At 53.8% G+C, this 17,650-nt stretch overlaps 1 protein-coding gene across 6 annotated transcripts in view; it reads left to right on the top strand.

The window, feature by feature from the left end:
- Window positions 1-1,644: 1,644 nt before the first annotated feature.
- The window catches only part of ZNF385C (zinc finger protein 385C), a 56,963-nt gene continuing 40,957 nt past the window's right edge, over window positions 1,645-17,650 (top strand). For 5 of the 6 annotated variants that reach the window (XM_082442550.1, XM_082442560.1, XM_082442551.1 and 2 more), the window contains exon 1: window positions 1,645-1,707. The gene's annotated coding sequence lies outside the window, so the exon portion shown is untranslated. The remainder of the gene's footprint in view (window positions 1,708-17,650) is intronic. The other variant, XM_082442558.1, reaches the window with a different exon arrangement.

Raw genomic sequence — 17,650 nt, 5'->3', positions numbered from 1 at the left:
GGATCTTAGTTCCCCAACCAGAGATCAAACCTGCGTCCCCTGCATTGGAAGGCGGATTCTTAACCACTGGACCACCAGGGAAGTCCCTGTGTTGTATTGCTAATGTTCAAAGCTTTTTTAAAAAAATTTTTTTAACACCCCTCTTTATGGCTATCATGTAACCTTGATTTGGAGAGAGCATCAAAAGTCTAAATTTGAGAGCCACTGAGAATGTGAGGCCTTTCTGCCTCCTCCACCCCATAATAGGCTCAAACCCCAGTGCCCCCCTCTCCATCCTCTCCTAACCCCCAGGTCATCTCCCCTGGGCTGAGGAGAGGCTGAGATCCAGGATTTGAGGGGTAGGGCTCAGGTAGGCATGGGGGGTGGGAGAAGTTGTAAAGGCCTAAATTTTCTGTTCTCGTTTTAACAAGAAAGAAAGAAAAAGAAAGGCAAGATCTAGGTTGATTCTTCAGGGAAAGGGCTATTTCTGTAGTAAGCAGCCCAGCAGGCAGGAGTCACCTTCAAGAGGAAGGGAGGGGGCTAGGGCAGAGATTTGAGAGCAGGATGGCAGTCCTTCCTGCCATCTAACCTCCTTCCCTCTGGCTACATCCCTGGTCCTGCCTAAGGGTAGATGGGAAATAATGCGCACTCCCTTCTCCCAGCATCTTTCTTCAGTCTGCCTCTTGTCTGACTGAAGGGTGACATTTCAGTACCAGTCTTTTTGGCCTCCACTCCCCCAGAGAGTGTACCCCTCTTTCCTAGGGCCTCTCTTCCTGCTATTCTCCAGTGTTCCTTGGCCATGGCTCCAGGAGTCACCCTTCTCCTCCCTCCTGTCCCATCTCTGCCTCCCGGGGCCCCTTCTTCTGCCCCTCTGCTCTCCACTTCACCTTCACTTGTGATATCTCCTGCCAGCAACGTGCCTTTTACAGGTCAATAAAATTAGCGACTGGGGGCAGAGGGAGGGGGGCAGGGGCCCAGGGGTGCTAAGCTCAATGGCCTTGAGTGTGGCTGGATGCACGGAGTCCGGATGCCTGTCATTCCAGGGCTAAACAGTGACAGCTGAGGGACCTGAGTTGGCGTTGAGGGCAGGGGTGGGGGTGGCGTGGGGTGTGTGTGTGTGTGTGTGTGTGTGTGTGTGTGTGTGTGTCTGTGTCTGTGTTGCTGGGAGAGAGATGGACTGAGGATAAAGATGACCTGGGCACCTAATGGTCCCCTCGGTGGCCTGAGCCCCTACACAGCTGACCCCTGGATGGGGGGGCCCTGACTTTAGAGGACGTGTCCTATCGCGCACCCACCTTGCCTGGCTGGGAGAGCTTTCCTGAGCTCAGATGGAAGGGGGAACGCAGACGAGGAGGGGTTCCCGGGCTTGCTTCTTCGTATGAGGGGGTCTTCATGTGGAGTCACTGCCTCCGGGGCACTTGGGTAAGGCTGCCTGAAGGAGGGCATTTCATGAGGTCCTCAGGACCCAGGAATCCTAACTCCCAGCCCTCAGAATAGCGAGAGCGCCAGAGCCTCCCTAGTGGCCCGGATGCTCCCCCCCCCCTTTATGCCCACCTGAATAAACCGGCCCGCTCCTCCCCGCGGAGACTCGGGGAGGGGCTCGGCCGCCGCTCCCCCAGGCCCCGCCTCCGCCCCTGGCCCCGCCCCCGCCTCGGCAAGCGCGAAGCCGCTGCGCTACGGAGCGCGGTGAGAGCAGGTGGCCGCGGCGGGCTCGTCTGTGCCCCGCAGGTAAGTCAGCGACGCAGGCTGGTCCGCGCTGAGGACCTCGAGGGCAGTGCGGGAGAACAAGGCAGCCCCTTCCACCTGTCCTGTGCCCTCGCCTCAAAACTGGGGGACCCCAAGGGGCAGGGAGCATATCCCTATTGGCTCTAAGCACTGATGCTGGGCATCTGGGCAGCGGGTGAGACTAAACTCTGGAGAAGTTTAGAGGGTCACGGCTGGCTTTCCTCGATGCCGAGGCAGCCTGTGAGGGACGGGAAAGGACAGAGCCGGGCCTAAGGCACTCAGCTTTCTGGAGGAGAACAGGTTACGGGTGGTGACTGCGGGGCTCCGGGTGAGGAACCTCATTGACTCAGAGTGCCCCGTGCCTCATTCAGTGCAGCGCCCTACTCCCTCCCCCCACTTAGGGGGTGCTGGGGTGACCCAAACGGCCTCTGAGGGAAAATGCGGTAAGAGACACTGCATCCCTGAGTTGGAGCCTGGGTTTTCTGGTGTGCCCCAGGGCACCTGCATCATTTCTTTACAGCCTGGAAACAGATGTGTGGGGGTGAAGGGAATGAGGGAGCAGGGGCTGGTCCAGATGGCCTGGGGAACCCAGAGAGCCTGGGGACTGAATAGATCTTCTCTGCGTCCATGTCCCAGAGCTGGATGGGGGAGCTGATCACAGAAGTGGGCGTTATTGTAGACGTGGGTGCATTTGCACCTTCTGTGTTGGGATTTGGGCTGTAGGAAAGGTGTCCTGCCTCCTAGGACCTCAAGGAGGGCTTCCTGGAAAAGGAGGTCCTGGGTTGACAGCGCAGATGGGCTGCTTAGAGCTCTGAACCACAAGGGAGAGTCCGACTGTGGGCCCAGCTGCCGTGTTAGCGTAGAGCAGAGGACCCCAGATAGAAGAAAGGAGGGAGGTCGGGATGCTGCCGTCTGGATCCAGCCAGGACCCCATGGACCTTCTAGAGATCATCACAAGCCAACAGACAGACCAAGACCCAACTCAGGTGGCGGGGCTTTCTGTGTCTGTCTAGTTTCCCCATTCCATTGTCTCCTCTCACCACATACACTGTCACTGTCAGGAAGTTCTCTCTCATATCTGACCTTCATCCCTTCTGCTTCTGTGCCAGCTTCTTGCTTCTGGGAGGCAATGTGCTATGGTGGAAAGAGTGGGGACTCTGGGGTCACTTAGACTTGGGTTCTGTCACCTCTACCTACTGTGTGACCTTGGGCGAGTTAGTTCACCTATGAGTTCACTTCCCCACCTGTAAAATGGGGATAATAATAGAACCCACCTCATAGGGTGGCTGCAAGGATTAAATGAGAATGCACACATAGAGTGCTTAGCACAGTGCCTGGCGCCTGGTGAGGGCTCAACAAGTGCGAGTGTCCCCTCCTGTGTAGGACAGCAAAGCCGATCTGCCAGGGGTAGGGGTGGGGTTGGAAGTTCTTTTTTAAACTTGGCCAGAGAGAGCCGTGCCCTTCACCCCCACCCCCACCCAGCCCCTGCTGGTCCCTGGATCTTGACTGGATCTGTCTGGGCTGCCCAGGGCCCCTCACCACCTTCTCCCTTAGTCACCCTGTTTTTTGTCTCCAGGGTGAGAAGACAGGGCAGGGACCAGCAGCAGCCCACTTGGGGAGGGCTATGCCTCAGGGGAACAAACTGGCTTAGAGACCCAACCAAAAAAAAAAGGCCCGTTGTCATCACCTCTCTGCCCTCCCCACATCCAGAAATCCACAGGTTGGGATCAAGCTGCACTAAATTTTTCCAGGAAGATAAATAATACAAATGACTGAAAGTCCTGTTTGGGGATTGTCCAAGCTGCCCTCCAATGGAAAGACAGCTCCAGTTCCTGGTCCGAGTTCTGGAGGCTGCCAGGGAAGTCTGGGTCTAATAAGCGCCCTTAAACCTGGGCAAGGGAGGGGGTGCCCGTACCCTGGCTGGGTGCTTTCAAGGTCTCTGCTCTGGCCCTCCTCTTGCCATCCCTCTCCCTGTGGGGTGAGGAGTAGTCAGCAGGGCCAAGGGGATGAGCCTGGGTATCCCCTTCACGACCACATGCGCCATACCTGTGACTCTGGAGGTCCCTGTCCAGAAGATCGCCGGCTTGCTCCCAGCACGTGCAAGCCTCTTCCCTGGGCCTGTTCTCCTCAGGGCAGGTCATGCCACTAGTGTGTGCACCCCTAGACCTGAAGGACACCTGAAGATGGCTAAGGGACAGCTGTTTGCAGGGCATGAAGATGGAACCAGGATGTGAGTTGAGGCTGGGTGTCGACCTCCATGCCTATGAGTCCCTTGCAGTGTAGAAAGGAGCTGGCAGTAGGAAGGGGGGCTGCTGGCGGGGCGCAGGGTGGGAGTGGAGCTGTCTCTCCCTATACAGAGTTGTTCTGCAAAACTGCCAGGCGTCAGGGACATCTAAATTGGAAGCTGGTCTTCCAGGACATTATGAAAGTGTATTTGTCAAGGTGGGAGGTTAGAACTTATTTTATTTTTTTATTTTATTTGGTTTGATTTTGGGCTGCACCACGCAGCTTGCAGGATCTTATTTCCCCAACCGGGGATCAAACCCGGGCCCCGGCAGTGAGAGCGCTGAGTCCTAACCACTGGACCGCCAGGGAATTCCCAGAACATATTTTAATTAGCAGTTTACTAGCTCGATTTATAACTTTTAAATATTTAGACATGGGCAGGTGGGCCCCCATTTGTCCTCCTGCTCCAAGCCCTGCAAATGTTAGAGGTGGGCCTGGCAGCATCTGTGACCGAAACCGCTATTTGGTGAATTCCCTTCCTGCTCTCTCTGTCCCCCAATAGCACCCCTGTAAAACTGGGCTTAGGACACGCCCACCTGGACCAGGAAGGAGTTTCAAGGTGAAATGAAGACTGTCAGCTGCCACCGACAAGCAGTCCCCCCTTGGGCCTGCTGACCTCATTCTCCATGCCAAAACTGGGACATTTAAAAACTGTCCTGTGATGCTTAAGAGGGAAGGGATGAGGGGGAGAGAGGTTGCTTATCTCCTGACTGTGGGGCAGGTGTGGGCACTCACTGGACCCAAGGAGCAAGGAGGGAGTTCAGTGGGGCTGCAGCAGCAGGAGGGATGGAAGTCAGACTGGGGGAAGATCAGGGCTGTACCATTTCTCCAGCTGCCCTTCTCAGAGGGCGCTGGACCCGCAGCTAAGAAGGGGGCCATGTGTCTGGAATGTGGGTCCTCCTCTAAGTTTGGATCTTGGGCTTTGGATGAGGAAGAGTGTGGGGGCCAGCTGGCCAGGCAGTGGGGGTCATCCTCAGCGGGAAGGAATGGCACGTTGGTCTCGACTCTAGCTGGGTGCCCTGTGGCACCTGAACGCACCGTCTGTTCAGAACAAGAGACGCGCGGCCTTCTTGTGGTCGTCTCTGACTCACTCACGGATCCTGATTGGGCTGCTTTAGGATCAAACCTGCTGCCTTGGCCTCATTAGCGCTGTGAAGTGCTCGGTTGAACCGGACACACACACACTCGCATTCAGACACACACCCAGGCAAGCATGCCCGCCTACACTAACCCACAGATGTCACTGAACGGTGGCGCACCCCTAATCACCACTCCAAGTGCAATCCGAGATACAGATCCCCCGCGGACCCGTCCTGACACGTGCACTACACCAACTCCTTTGCCTTCACTACAGTTCACATTCCCTCTCCCCTATTGGTGACTTTTCATTCACCTTGGGTGACCCACCAGCTCCAGTGGCAAGGGCTTGGCTTACTTGAGGGTGGCTGGGGGCCAGCTGCCTGCAGGGGTTCAGCGTTAGGGGCAGGAGGCAGCCATGCTGCCCTCCTGGGACTCCCCGCAAACCCCGCCAGGCTCAACAATCGGCCCCTCTGTTACCCCGCGGCTCGCAGGGAGTGTCTCCAGGTCCCTGTGTAGTTCTGGAAGCCTCTCAGCCTGTACGCGTGTCTGTCCCTGTGTCCCGTGTGCTCTCTGGGCGGCCCTCCCCCTGCTCCTATGCCTGTCATTTTCTGTCCTTCTCTGAGTCTCTCTTTTTCTGTGTGTCTTTCTTTATTCATCTCCCCTTTTCTCTGTATATCTGTCTCTGTCTCTCTTAGTCTCTTTCTGTGTGTGTCTCTGCCCTTCCGTCTGTCTCTCTGGCATGGACACATGTCTCCTCATCTTTCCTTGTCCCTTGGCTCTGTGTCTCTGATCGTGTGGCGTCTCACTAGTTCGTCTTTCTGTGTCTGTTTGTCTTTGCCTCTCCCCATCTTTGCCTCTAAGTCTAGGTCTCTGTCTCTCCAATCTCTTTTCCTCTCATGAGGCGTCCCAGGGAACAGGACAGCCAGGTGTCTCTGAGTGCAGAAAAAGGTGATAAAGCATCCCCAGGCACTGCCATCACCTCTGGCCCCTCCAGCTGCCAGGAGGGAGGAGGACTCTCAGGTTGTGGGGAGGACTGATGTCGGCCCACCTGCCCCAGCTCCTCTGTTGAGAACTTGAGAATTTGGGGGCTTTGGCTCCAGACGGAAATACTCAGCATCTTCTTCTGCAACAAGGCCCCGGGTCATAGGCCTGGGAGCAGGGCTGGGGGTTCAGAGTGACGAGGGAGGGAGCCCCTTGTCTGTGGCCTTGAGCCGAGGGAAAGGTGTTGGGGACTAGGAGTCTTCCTCAGAAGAGGTGCTGACCAGAAGCGTCACTGACCACTGACGCTTTTCTTTTTCCTCGAAGCAGCCAAGCTCAACGCACCCACCCCAGGCCCCAGCTTCCAGATCCAAACCACCACTGTGCTCCCCGCCCTGTTCCAAACATTTCTGCCAACTGCCCCAGGGCCGCGGGGCCTGTTCAAACAGCCTCCCTGCCCTCTCCCCCAGCCTCCCCACTTCAGGGGGCCTCTCCTCACTGCCACAGCTTCTTGGCTTCTCTTACAGGAGCGGCTGTGTTGGCTGTTTGTTTATTTGACTAAGGTTTCCTTGGGTGGGGTGAGGACCGACTCCATAGGTGCTTTTTTCCCCACTTCAGATGCCCAGGCCAGAGGCCAGGCCGGGCCCTGCCACGCTCCAGCTGCCCTCACTGCCCTCCCACAGCACCCCCATCAGCCTCTCCTACCTCCCCAGGCCCCAGACATCTCTACCCTCCTGATCTCAGGTCTGTTGGTTCCTACATCTGATGCCAGCGACCCCCTCCCACTGGCTGGGCAGGAGAGGGAGCTATGACACAACCCTGTAACCCCCATCCCTCACCTGGGGTTGGCGGAAATACCCTGAGAAGGTGTTGGGAACTGGATCCCTTGGATTCTCTGGGGGTTCCCAAAGAGAACACATGGGGTGTAGTCTTCAGAATGTGGGAGAAGTCTTCCCACCTGCCTACCCACCCTCACTGGCTGAGCTTGGAGCCAGTGGTAGAACAAGACTTCAGCGGAGGAATATTTCTGTAATGGGTTTGAGGCCCTTCCCAGGATTCATCCCAGAATGATCTCCCTCAGACTCCAAGGGCCATTCTGTCCCTGGATTTTGTATGGTACTGTACTGTGTACTGTACTGCCACATCCCACCCTGTGAAACCTGGAGAGGTCATGAAGTCCCCATCCAGGCAGAGTCTGGACTCGACGCCAGGTTTCCTCATTCCCCACAGCTAGGCCTCCTCCCCGGGCTGAGCCAGAACTGCTCTGTGGGCAAAAAGGAGCCCAGGCTGCCTTGGCTCTCCCTGCATCTCACCCTCACCCACGCCTCCTCCATCTTCACGGGCTGCAACGGAGACTCCTGGTCCCCACCTGTGTCTCCAGCTGGGAAGGGAGTGTAGGGGCACGAGTCTTGTGACCTTGTTCTGAGATCTGCTGTCCTAGTTAGCGGCTTCCTGAGGGGAGAGGGACACGAGAAGCTTTTAGAGATGGTTGCAACCATCTGGGTGCTAATTGAGAATGAGACTGTCCCTAGGTTGAGGCCGGGGACAGCTATTCCGGGGCTGTGGGATGAGGTGTGGGAGCAGAGAGGCCAGAGGGGGGATCAGGAAGTTTCCCCAAATAGCCTGGCCATCAGCCAAATGTGGGAGCCAGGCCGGGGTGGGGGGGCAGGGTGCCTAACCCAGCTGGGGTGGGGGTGGGGCAGCTGGCCAGTTGGCACATGGGCTTGGACCTTGGGAGGCTGGGCAAGGGGCAGAAATGAAGCAGAACTGGTACTGTCCCCTCCTTTCTGCTGAAATGGGCTTCTCTAGAACCTGGTGTCATGAGTAAGAAGGGGTTAGAGGTGGAAGACTGTTTCCTTGCCCTGTCTCTTTACTCTCCCGGGGCTTTTGTAAGCCCTAACCCATCCCCCCGCCCCTCACCCTGGTGATACTGATTTATTCATTCATTCATTCAACAAATATTTATTGGGACTTCCCTGGCGGTCCAGTGGTTAAGAATCCACGCTTCCATTGCAGGGGGCACGGGTTCGATCCCTGGTTGGGGAACTGAGATCCTGTAAGCCGTGCGGCACAACCAAACAAACAAATATTTATTGAGCACCTACTATGTGTTACAATTTGCTAGGCCCTGCCCTGGGAATTCAAGGAGGAATAAGACAGGGGGAATAAGAGAGCACATGAGGAGGCAGGAAGGACATCTACCTTAAAGAGGGCAAGGAAGGAAGGCCTCTCACGGTATTTCAGCATCAGCCATGAGAAAGAGAGGTAGGAGCCAGGAGGAAAAGAGCGCTGCAGGCAGTGAGAACAGGTTCTGAGACCCTCCGAGGTGAGGGAGAGCTTGCTGTGCTCCGGGGAGAGAAAGAGCCCAGTGTGGCTGGAGTATCATAAGAAAGGCAGGGAGAGGTACGAAAACAGATCCGAGGGGCACAGGATATTTTGACCTGGACATTTTGACCCAAAGGATGTTTTGAATGCAAACATTTTAAATCAAAACATACCAACACTGAAGACTTTTTTAGAAAGTGTTTTCCAGTTTGAACTCTATTCATCCAGCTTAACTCCTTGATCAGATTTTTCCATTTTTCCTCTACAATTAAACAAGTTTCCTTTTTTTTTTCATTCTATTTTAATTTTACTGAAATTATTTTCACTGGCATCAATACTGTATAGATTTTGCCGCCGAGATTTGATTCACTGATCAATTTCACAACGATCAAAGACCCCAACCCTAGTCTCTTCCATTGCGTGAGTGACTGGGTAAACTCCAATTTTGGAAGATTCAAATGTAAAAAGAGATTTGTGGTCAAGATTGGATTCCTGTGTCCACTTTAGTCAATAACGAGTCTTCTTGTATCTGGTTCTAGCTGTTACCAGTGTTACTCCTACCAGCCATAGCCTTAGGTGGAGAGTTGCATTTATATCTCAGTTAATCTGTGGGCGGGATGGTGGGTTGCAGAGGAGAAGGGTTTTGGGGAGATGGGTAGGGGCCAGATCTTCCAGGCGGTAAGGATTCTCTTAAAGTGAAGGAGGGACTTCCCTGGTGGTCCAGCGGTTGGGACTCGGCGCTTTCACTGCCATGGCCCAGGTTCAATCCCTGGTGGGGGAACTGAGATCCCGCAAGCCGCACAGTGCGGCCAAAATAAAAAATAATAATAATATAATAAGATAAAAATCAGGGAGTTCCCTGGTGGCGCGCTGGTTTAGAATCCACCTGCCAATGCAGGGGACACGGGTTCAAGCCCTGGTCCGGGAAGATCCCACATGCCGCGGAGCAACTCAGCCCATGCGCCACAACTACTGAGCCTGCGCTCTAGAGCCTGTAAGCCACAATCTACGGGGCCCTCATGCCTAGAGCCTGTGCTCCGCAACGAAGAGTAGCCCCTGCTCGCCACAACTAGATAAGCCTACGCGCAGCAAAGAAGACCCAATGCAGCCAAATAAATAAATAAATAAATAAATTTTTTAAAATAAAAAATAAATTAAAAAAATAAAAATCAGATTTGATATTTAAAAAATAATAATAATAAAATAAAGTGAAGGAGAAGCCTTTGGAGGTTTTAGGCAGGAGAGTGACAAGTTCAGATCTGCCTTTTAAAAAGGCTCTTCTGGCCATGTGGAGAATAGGCTGGGAGTGTGGGAGGTGGAGGAGTGGAGGCAGGGAGGCTGGTGAGGAGGCTATTGTGCTAATCCAGGTGGTAAAGAGAAGTGAACAGATTGAAGGCAGATTAGGGAGGTAGAAAGGGCCAGGTAATCCCATCCCACTCCCTGGATCCCAGCATGGCCCTCCCCACTCCCCCAGAGTGACCTCCATGTCATTCCTCACACCCTCAGCTCCTGCCCCTCCCTTCCTCTGAGGCCCCAGACACCCCAGGGTCTGACCACTTGAATTTTGCACAGGGTAGAGACCGAGAACTAGGGTGTTTTCCCTGGGGCTCCCTCCCAGTCTGTCTCCTGGCTGAATGTGGCGAGGGAGGGTCAAGGATGCCCTGCTGAGCTTGGGGTGGGGGGCTGGGAGGGGTGGGGATGGCCCTCAGGTCCACCTGCCCAGAGCACATGGCTGGAGCAGCCAGGGCGACCACAGATCTGGCCGTGAAACAGACCCAGACACAAGGCGCTTGTCTGGTCTGTGGCTCCGAGCTCTGGGTGTGACCCTGGGCAGGGGTACAAAGGGGCCTCTGTCGGTGCGGGGCACAGAGCCCACCTGGGCCAGGCCAGGCGCCTGAGGAGTAAGGGAGGTGGGCCTTGGGGTGCTTGAAGGGAGAAGGCTTGAAGTAACTGACCTGATCCTCAGTCTCCTCGCCTGTAAAATGGAATCTTAATCCCAGCCTCCCAGAACTAGCGCATCGTCAGGACCCACTTTGTTGACTGACTAAAGCATCACCTTCCTGGAATCGTGTATTTTTTTTTAAATTAATTAATTAATTAATTAATTTTCTTTTTGACCGTGTTGGGTCTTCGTCGCTGCGCACGGGCTTTCTCTAGTTGCGGCGAGTGGGGGCTACTCTTCGTTGTGGTGCGCAGGCTTCTCGTTGCGGTGGCTTCTCTTGTTGCGGAGCACGGGCTCTAGGCGCACGGGCTTCAGTAGTTGGGGCGCGTGGGCTCAGCAGTTGTGGCGCACAGGCTTAGTTGCTCCGCGGCATGTGGGATCTTCCCGGACCAGGGCTCGAACTCATGTCCCCTGCATTGGCAGGCGGATTCTTAACCACTGCACCATCAGGGAAGCCCGTGGAATCATATATTTTTAAATATTATTTAACAAACACACATAGTGTACGATGTACCTGTTTGCTAAACACTGTACAAATATTGACTCATTTAATCCCCATAACAACTCTCTAAGAAAGATACTATTTATCCTTATCTTACAGATGGGGAAACTGTGGCACAGAGGTGGCCAAGGTGCCACAGTTGGGAAGTGGCAGGGGCAGGATTTGAACCCAGTGTGGGGATATGGCTGTACTATGCTGCTTCCCTAAAGGGTGAGCCTCCCTTAGGCCAGGCAGCTAAAGCATGAGCGGGGTGGTGGGTGGGGGGGACCTGATTCTTCAGCAGGGATGTAAGGGGATTCTCTCCTATCCCAGGGCCTGGCCCTTAGGGCAGGGCTAAGAGTGTAGTGGGAGGGAGAGAAGTCAGACTCCATGGGAGGAGTCCTGGGATCAGATACCCAGGACAGGAGAAGGGGGTGGAGCAGGGATTTCCAGGAGCAGGTCACAACCCTGCCACCTTTGGCCCAGTTGTGGGAGCAGCTGTGTCCAGCAGAGGCTGGGGTAGGTTTGGTACTCCTTCAACTAGGACGAGTCATACCTGTGGGGTGCGAGACTTGGAGCCACATGGTTGGACATGAAGCATGGACATGGAACAGAATGGCGTGAGGGATTTGGCCAAGAGGCTGAGGATGCGGGGGAAACAGAGTCCAAGCCCACAGCGGTGGGGACCTTCAGTCTTCATGGTTAAGCCTAGGAGCATGCGCAGAACTTGACTGCCCAAGAAAGGAGGCGGGGCTTCCCAGGCTGCGGTCAAAGAGGTGGGTCCTTTTGATCCTAAGCAGCAGCGCGTAGCTCTGGACAGGACAGTGCTGGAACTTGGTCTTCCAGACACATCTCTAGGCCTGTCTGCTCTTCAGAATCACGTGGGTGCTTGTTAAAAAGGCAGACGCTGAGCCTCACTCCAGCGCCTGAATCCAAACCCCTGGGATTGGGGCCCAGCCCAGGATGCCCAACAAGCTCCCAGGTGATGTTCAAGTGGCCAGCCATTTGGGAAAACTGCAGGGTGAGGGGTTCTCACCCTTGGCTGCACATGAGAATCACCTGGGCAGAATTGAAAAGTCCTGGTGCCCAGGCTGCACCCTGGACCAAGCTCATCAGAATCCCTGGGGAGGGGCCCCAGCGTCATTTTCAAAGCTGCCCAGGTGATTCCAGTGAGCGCCCACAGTTGAGGACCCTCAAGCAGGCCTGTCCCTCATATCAGCCAGCTCTGGGCTGAACTGTCCCGTCCTCAGAGAGGCCTTTCCTGGCCTCTTGTTCTCCCTGACCTTGTGTGTTTATCTGCTTATTGACCTGACCATCTCCCTAGATTGCAAGCTCCATGAGGGACCCTTAGGACTTTTGTTCACTGCTGGATCCCCGGGGCATAGAATGGAGGGCCTGGCATATAGTAGGTATTCAACGACTGTTTATTGAGTTTATCGAGCCCCTACTCTGTGCCAGGCCCAAAGGGAGACACTCTCCATATATATCTCTTAATTTTCCCAACAACCCTGCAAGGTAGATACTATTGTGCCCATTTTACAGATCAGAGGGGTGAAGCGACTTGCCCAAGGTCTGATGGCTCCAGAGCCCAGGCTCTGTCCTGGGCCCCGAGCTGCCTCCCAGCCAAGGCCTTCTGGCAGCCTCTACTGTGGGAGGCAGCCTGGCAGCCTGGAGGCTGAGCGGAGGGCCTGGGGGGCATAGGGCATGTTGACACAGCCCATCCCCAGGGCGTTTCTTGGAACCTCTCTGCTGGGTTTGAAAGACTTCCTTCATGGCCTGCAACAGCCATGTGCTTCCACCCACCCGACTGATTTGAGAGGAAGACTCCTTGATGTGGTCGGCAGCTGCTCCCTGGCCAGCAAGGTGGACCGCGGCCACCCCACCATCTCCCTCAGCCACTGGGCTTGGAGTCTCTCCCCTCCCTCCTGCCCCAGGTGACCCCAGATTCTCAGGGTCATCCTCAGCCTCCCCCTGCCTCCATCCTTCTGAGGTTAGGATGCGTTAGGTTCGGTTACTTATACTGAGGAAGAGGAGAGGACCTCAAGGTCCGGTGGGGTGGGAGCATTCTGCTGGACAAACTAACTAAATAAAAGCATCAGGAAATGAAGGCTGGGTTGGGGGAACTCAAAGATCCTAATTTCCTCAGGGTTGATCCTGGCTGGCAGTCAGGGCCTCTCCCGGCCTCTTCTGAATGCAGCTCTTTAAGTAAGAGGGAAGGTAGCCAAGGTCCCAGTGAGGACCCCTGGGCCCTCAGCCTTTCCTTCTCTTCCATGGCGCAGTACGGGGAAGTCCCCCCAGTAAGCTGACTGCCTTCTAGACTGCTGCTTTTGCAATGAATATTCTGGGGAGGGGGCTACCCCTGCTGTGGACACGCCAGTTCCCAGCCTCCTCTCCTCCAGCTTTGGCCTCTCCTACACAACACAGGCAGCTTTGCCAAGCTGAGTGAGGAGGTTGAAATAATTTCCATTGCATTGGTAACAAACACAAGTTGGATATAGCTCTGGGCTGGGAAAGCCTGGGGACGGGCTGATAGCCTTGTGAGGCAAGATGATAGGCAGGAGGGGAGGGGTCTAGTCTGGATATGGGGAAGGGCACCCTGTGTTGGGAAAGGGGATCGCTGGTGAGGTTTTGGGGGCTCTGCCCAGGCCCGTGTGTCTTCCCTCTCTTTTGCCCCATTAGTTTCCATTGCACAGCTGTGAGGAAGTTCTTTCTGCAGTCTTACCACTGTCCCTCCTGCTTTAACTAACAATGTCATTCCCTCACATCACAATGGCTCTTTATAGCCTGCAGGGTATTTTCTATTTGTTATCTTATTTAATCTTCTTAGCTGCCAGCCTTGGGTTAGGGGAGTTATTATTAGTTATTGTTATTGTTATCCCCATTTCACAGATCAGGAAACTGAGGTGTGGGGAAAAGGGCCGTGTTCCCAGTCACAGGTCAGTAAGTGGCAGAGTTGTACTTAAATGCATGTTTCCCTGATTCCAACTTACTCCAGTTCTCATGAGACTCCCCCAAATTACTTTCACAGACACACACTTATCCCCTCCCCTGGCTCCTCCCCCTTCCATCTCACCACAACTCAGAAGCAGCCCAGGCCTGGAAAGGTCATCCTGTCCATCCCACTGCCTGTAAGCCAGTGCGATGGAGCCTCCATGTGGCCCATCTGTATTTGGAGCTCATCTGGCCATGTTTCCAGGAGAGGGTGATGGTGCCAAAGTCGGGGGAGTTGAAGGTGTCAGCTGCTGCTGCTTCTTTTTATCGTTTGTTTGTTTTATTTTATTTATTTATTTTTTATACAGCAGGTTCTTATTAGTTATCTATTTTATATGTATTAGTGTATATATGTCAATCCCAATCTCCCAGTTCATCACATTACCACCACCACCGCCCGCCACATTCCCCCCTTGGTGTCTATACATTTGTTCTCTACATCTGTGTCTCTATTTCTGCCTTGCAAACCGGTTCATCTGTACCACTTTTCTAGATTCAACATACATGCGTTAATATATGATATTTGTTTTTCTCTTTCTGACTTACTTCACGCTGCTGCTTCTTTTTGAGCAAAGACTTTTAAAGTTTAATATGATAATCTCATCCTGATTACTGAAAACTGAGGACCTCTTGCCCGTCCAAGAATCCACTACCGACCATGCATGAGGAGCAGGGAGACTGTGCTGGGCCCTCCCCGCCTCTCCACCCCCATCCTCATGCATGTTGAGGTGGCTGAGACTTTTGGTTTTGTGTTTTGTTTTGTTTTTGTTTTTAGTGGAAAGAGGTATTTTTAGATCATGGTAGGCATGATTTGGGCCTCCCTACTTCAAGACCTGGACCAGGGGATCCCAATCCTTCCCTTTTACGTCTAAGAAGTTGATGTTCTAGGAAGGAACTGCTGGCGAGTCTGGGTGTGAAGCCAGTCAGAGGACACAGAAACTCAGGGACCCAGAAGATCATCACATCTCCCCACCCCATCTTCCCGGCTGGGAAACCGAGGCCTGTGGCTGTTGTCACCACATCACGCCTGCCCAGAAGTAAACCAATTAGCACGGTGTCTGGTTCTGTGTTCCCAGCGCCTGTCTCATTAGTTGGGGATTTATGTCTCGGTCACCGTGAAGGACAACTGTCCCGGCTTCCACTGGGGGGAGCCCGGCCAGCCATAGAGCCCAGCGGTGGCAAGAGGTGGTGCCGTCCTGCTTGGGGCAGGATGGGGATTTAATTTCAGAGGGATTTGCAACAAGTGGGCGACGCCCTGGGCACATGGTGGCTCTGGGCTATTTTAGGAGGCAAAAGCCTGGCCCCGTGGGGGGAGGGCTCTCAGCCATTAGTGATTCTGCCCTTTCAGTGGGAACGGAAAGGACCCATGATGGACGGGGCAGGCCCACCTGAGGTTGGGGCTTCCCCCGCCTTCCTGGAACACAGGGGCCTAGAATTACTCTGCACCCCCAACCCCAGGTGGGGCCATGAGCAGAACAAGAGCTGCTGGCTGGGCAGGGGTCTTTGGCTCCTCTCCTGAGCCCCTTTGCTACAGGCTTTGCCTCAGCTGGGGCCCTTGGTGTTATTAGTAAGAATGATTAGTATAACCATCTCCTATCTTTGTGATAGGGATTATATTTATTGAGCACTCAGGGAAGGCCCTGTGGTGCAGGGAAAAGGGCACAGCCTTAAGGCCAGACATACCGGGCTCCCATTCTGTATGGGCCACTTCCAAGCTGGGGATAACAGCTTGTGTGTGTTACTTAAGTCCCTTCAGCTCTCTGAGCCCCGGCGCCCCGTCTCTAAAGCAGGGGCCATAACACCTCATTAATGATACCCGTTTTATTAATTGGGCACATATTATGTCAGGCACTCTGCAGGGATGATCTCACATCACCCTCTGCCATGTTATTATGTGTTCTTTTTTCCTTTCTTTTAAAAAAAAATTTTTTTTAAATAAATTTATTTATTTATTTTTGGCTGCGTTGGGTCTTGTTGCTGCGTGCGGGATTTCTCTAGTTGCGGTGAGCGGGGGCTACTCTTCGTTGCCGTGTGCAGGCTTCTCATTGCGGTGGCTTCTCTTGTTGCGGAGCACGGGCTCCAGGCGCACGGGCTTCAGTAGTTGTGGCTCGCGGGCTCTAGAGCGCAGGCTCAGTAGTTGTGGTGCGTGGGCTGAGTTGTTCCGCGGCATGTGGGATCTTCCCGGACCAGGGCTCCAACCCGTGTCCCCTGCATTGGCAGGCGGATTCTTAACCACTGCGCCACCAGGGAAGTCCTATTACGTGTTAATTGTCCTGTTTTACAGATAAGGAAACTGAAGCTCAGAGAGGGAAAGTAACTTGCCTCAGCCCACACAGCCAGAGCAAGGAACCCGATCCATTTTTTGTGCCCACAGTGAGAGTTGGTTCATTCCTCAAAGCCAGCAATGTGTGTTGGTTGCATTTGGTGTGCCAGGCACTGTTCTAGGGCTGGGGATTCATCACAGACAAAACAGAGGAAGAAGAGATAATGGGATGAGACTGAGCAGCAGGGAGAACTGAGTGGCCCAACTAGAGACTCAGTAGCTTTATTTAGACTAAGGGTCATTTTTCTGGCGGCATTGGAGGGGGAGGGCAATAACTAGGGGCCTGAGTCCCTCCTTGGATGAGTGATAGGTGGGAAAGGGAGCACCAGCACCACCTGGCACCTCCAGCTCTCATGACTAAGAAGAGGTTTTCTGGGTTTTCTTCCTCCTCACCCACCTTTATAGGAAAAAAGTCCGGATATATTGGGATAAGGCCTTTAGAGGCACCATTACATAGAGGAAAGAGGCCCTAGAGTTTAGAGTCCACCAGATGGGGTTCAACTTCAACCCTTTCTAGCTGTATGACCTCAGGCAGGTAAACTGACCTCTCAGAGCTTCCCTTTCCTTATCTTTAAAGTGAGGAGAGGAATACTGACTTTTCAAGGCTATTTGGGAGGATACAATGGATCGATAAAGCTGTGGGAAGGGTCTGGAAGGCAGAAGGCTCACAGCTAAGAGCAGTGTTTTGTTTGTGTGCAGGGTTGGAGTTCAAGGGCGTGTTATCCCTGTGTATCTAGGTGAAGCCACGTCTTTGTGGTGGCACTAAGCTGGCAGTTGTGGTCCTGCTGAATGATTTCATCAGGCTGGGCAGAACGAGAGAGCCAGCAAGCCCAAACAAAAGGTCTGGTGCTCATAGTTCAAGAAATCACGCTCTGGGCAACGAGATGGGGAGGCTGAGCTTGCCAACATATCACGTGAAAATAGACATGGGAGGTTCCCTCAGCTCTATATAGAGCTGACTCAGGAGGGCAGAAAAGGTAAGGGCTGGGCAGCATTAATAGAGGACAGGATGGAGGATGGGGGAGGTGATTATCTCCTTTGCTCTGTTCTAAGCAGGACATTGGAAGCCTAAATAAGTTTAAGAGGGATATGAGTGGGGTCATAAAACCTCTGGAGACAAATTTTTATTGAGTTGTGCAGTTCAGGTCACTGGATCACCATGCAAGGGACTGAGCAGGAGGGAATGAGGAAAGGCCCAGAACCAGCCTATTCAGCACAGCGGGATGGCTGGGGCAGGGTTTGGGGGGCACAGTTCAATACAGTATGATAAGTGCAGTGTTAGGGCCCATACAAGATGCCCTAGGAGCATGTAGGAGGGGCTTCCTGGAGAAGGTGGCCATGTAAGGGAAGGAATAGTTGAGGGAAATTGGTCTATTCTGCTGGGAGAAGAGACCCCTGAGGAAGAGGCTGCCAGCTGTCTTCGGCAGGCTGTGGAAGTTGGGGTGGGCTTTTTCTACATTACCAGAGAGCAGCTCTAGAACCCTTGCATAAGCATTACAGGAAAGCAACTTTCAGACCCCATATTGATGCGCTTTCTATC

Source organism: Balaenoptera physalus (genome assembly GCF_965194825.1).
Source record: "Balaenoptera physalus genome assembly, chromosome: 20".
Lineage (NCBI taxonomy): Eukaryota > Metazoa > Chordata > Mammalia > Artiodactyla > Balaenopteridae > Balaenoptera > Balaenoptera physalus.
The sequence above is the reverse complement of the archived record's forward strand: the minus strand, read 5'-3'. Positions and strand labels throughout refer to the sequence as shown.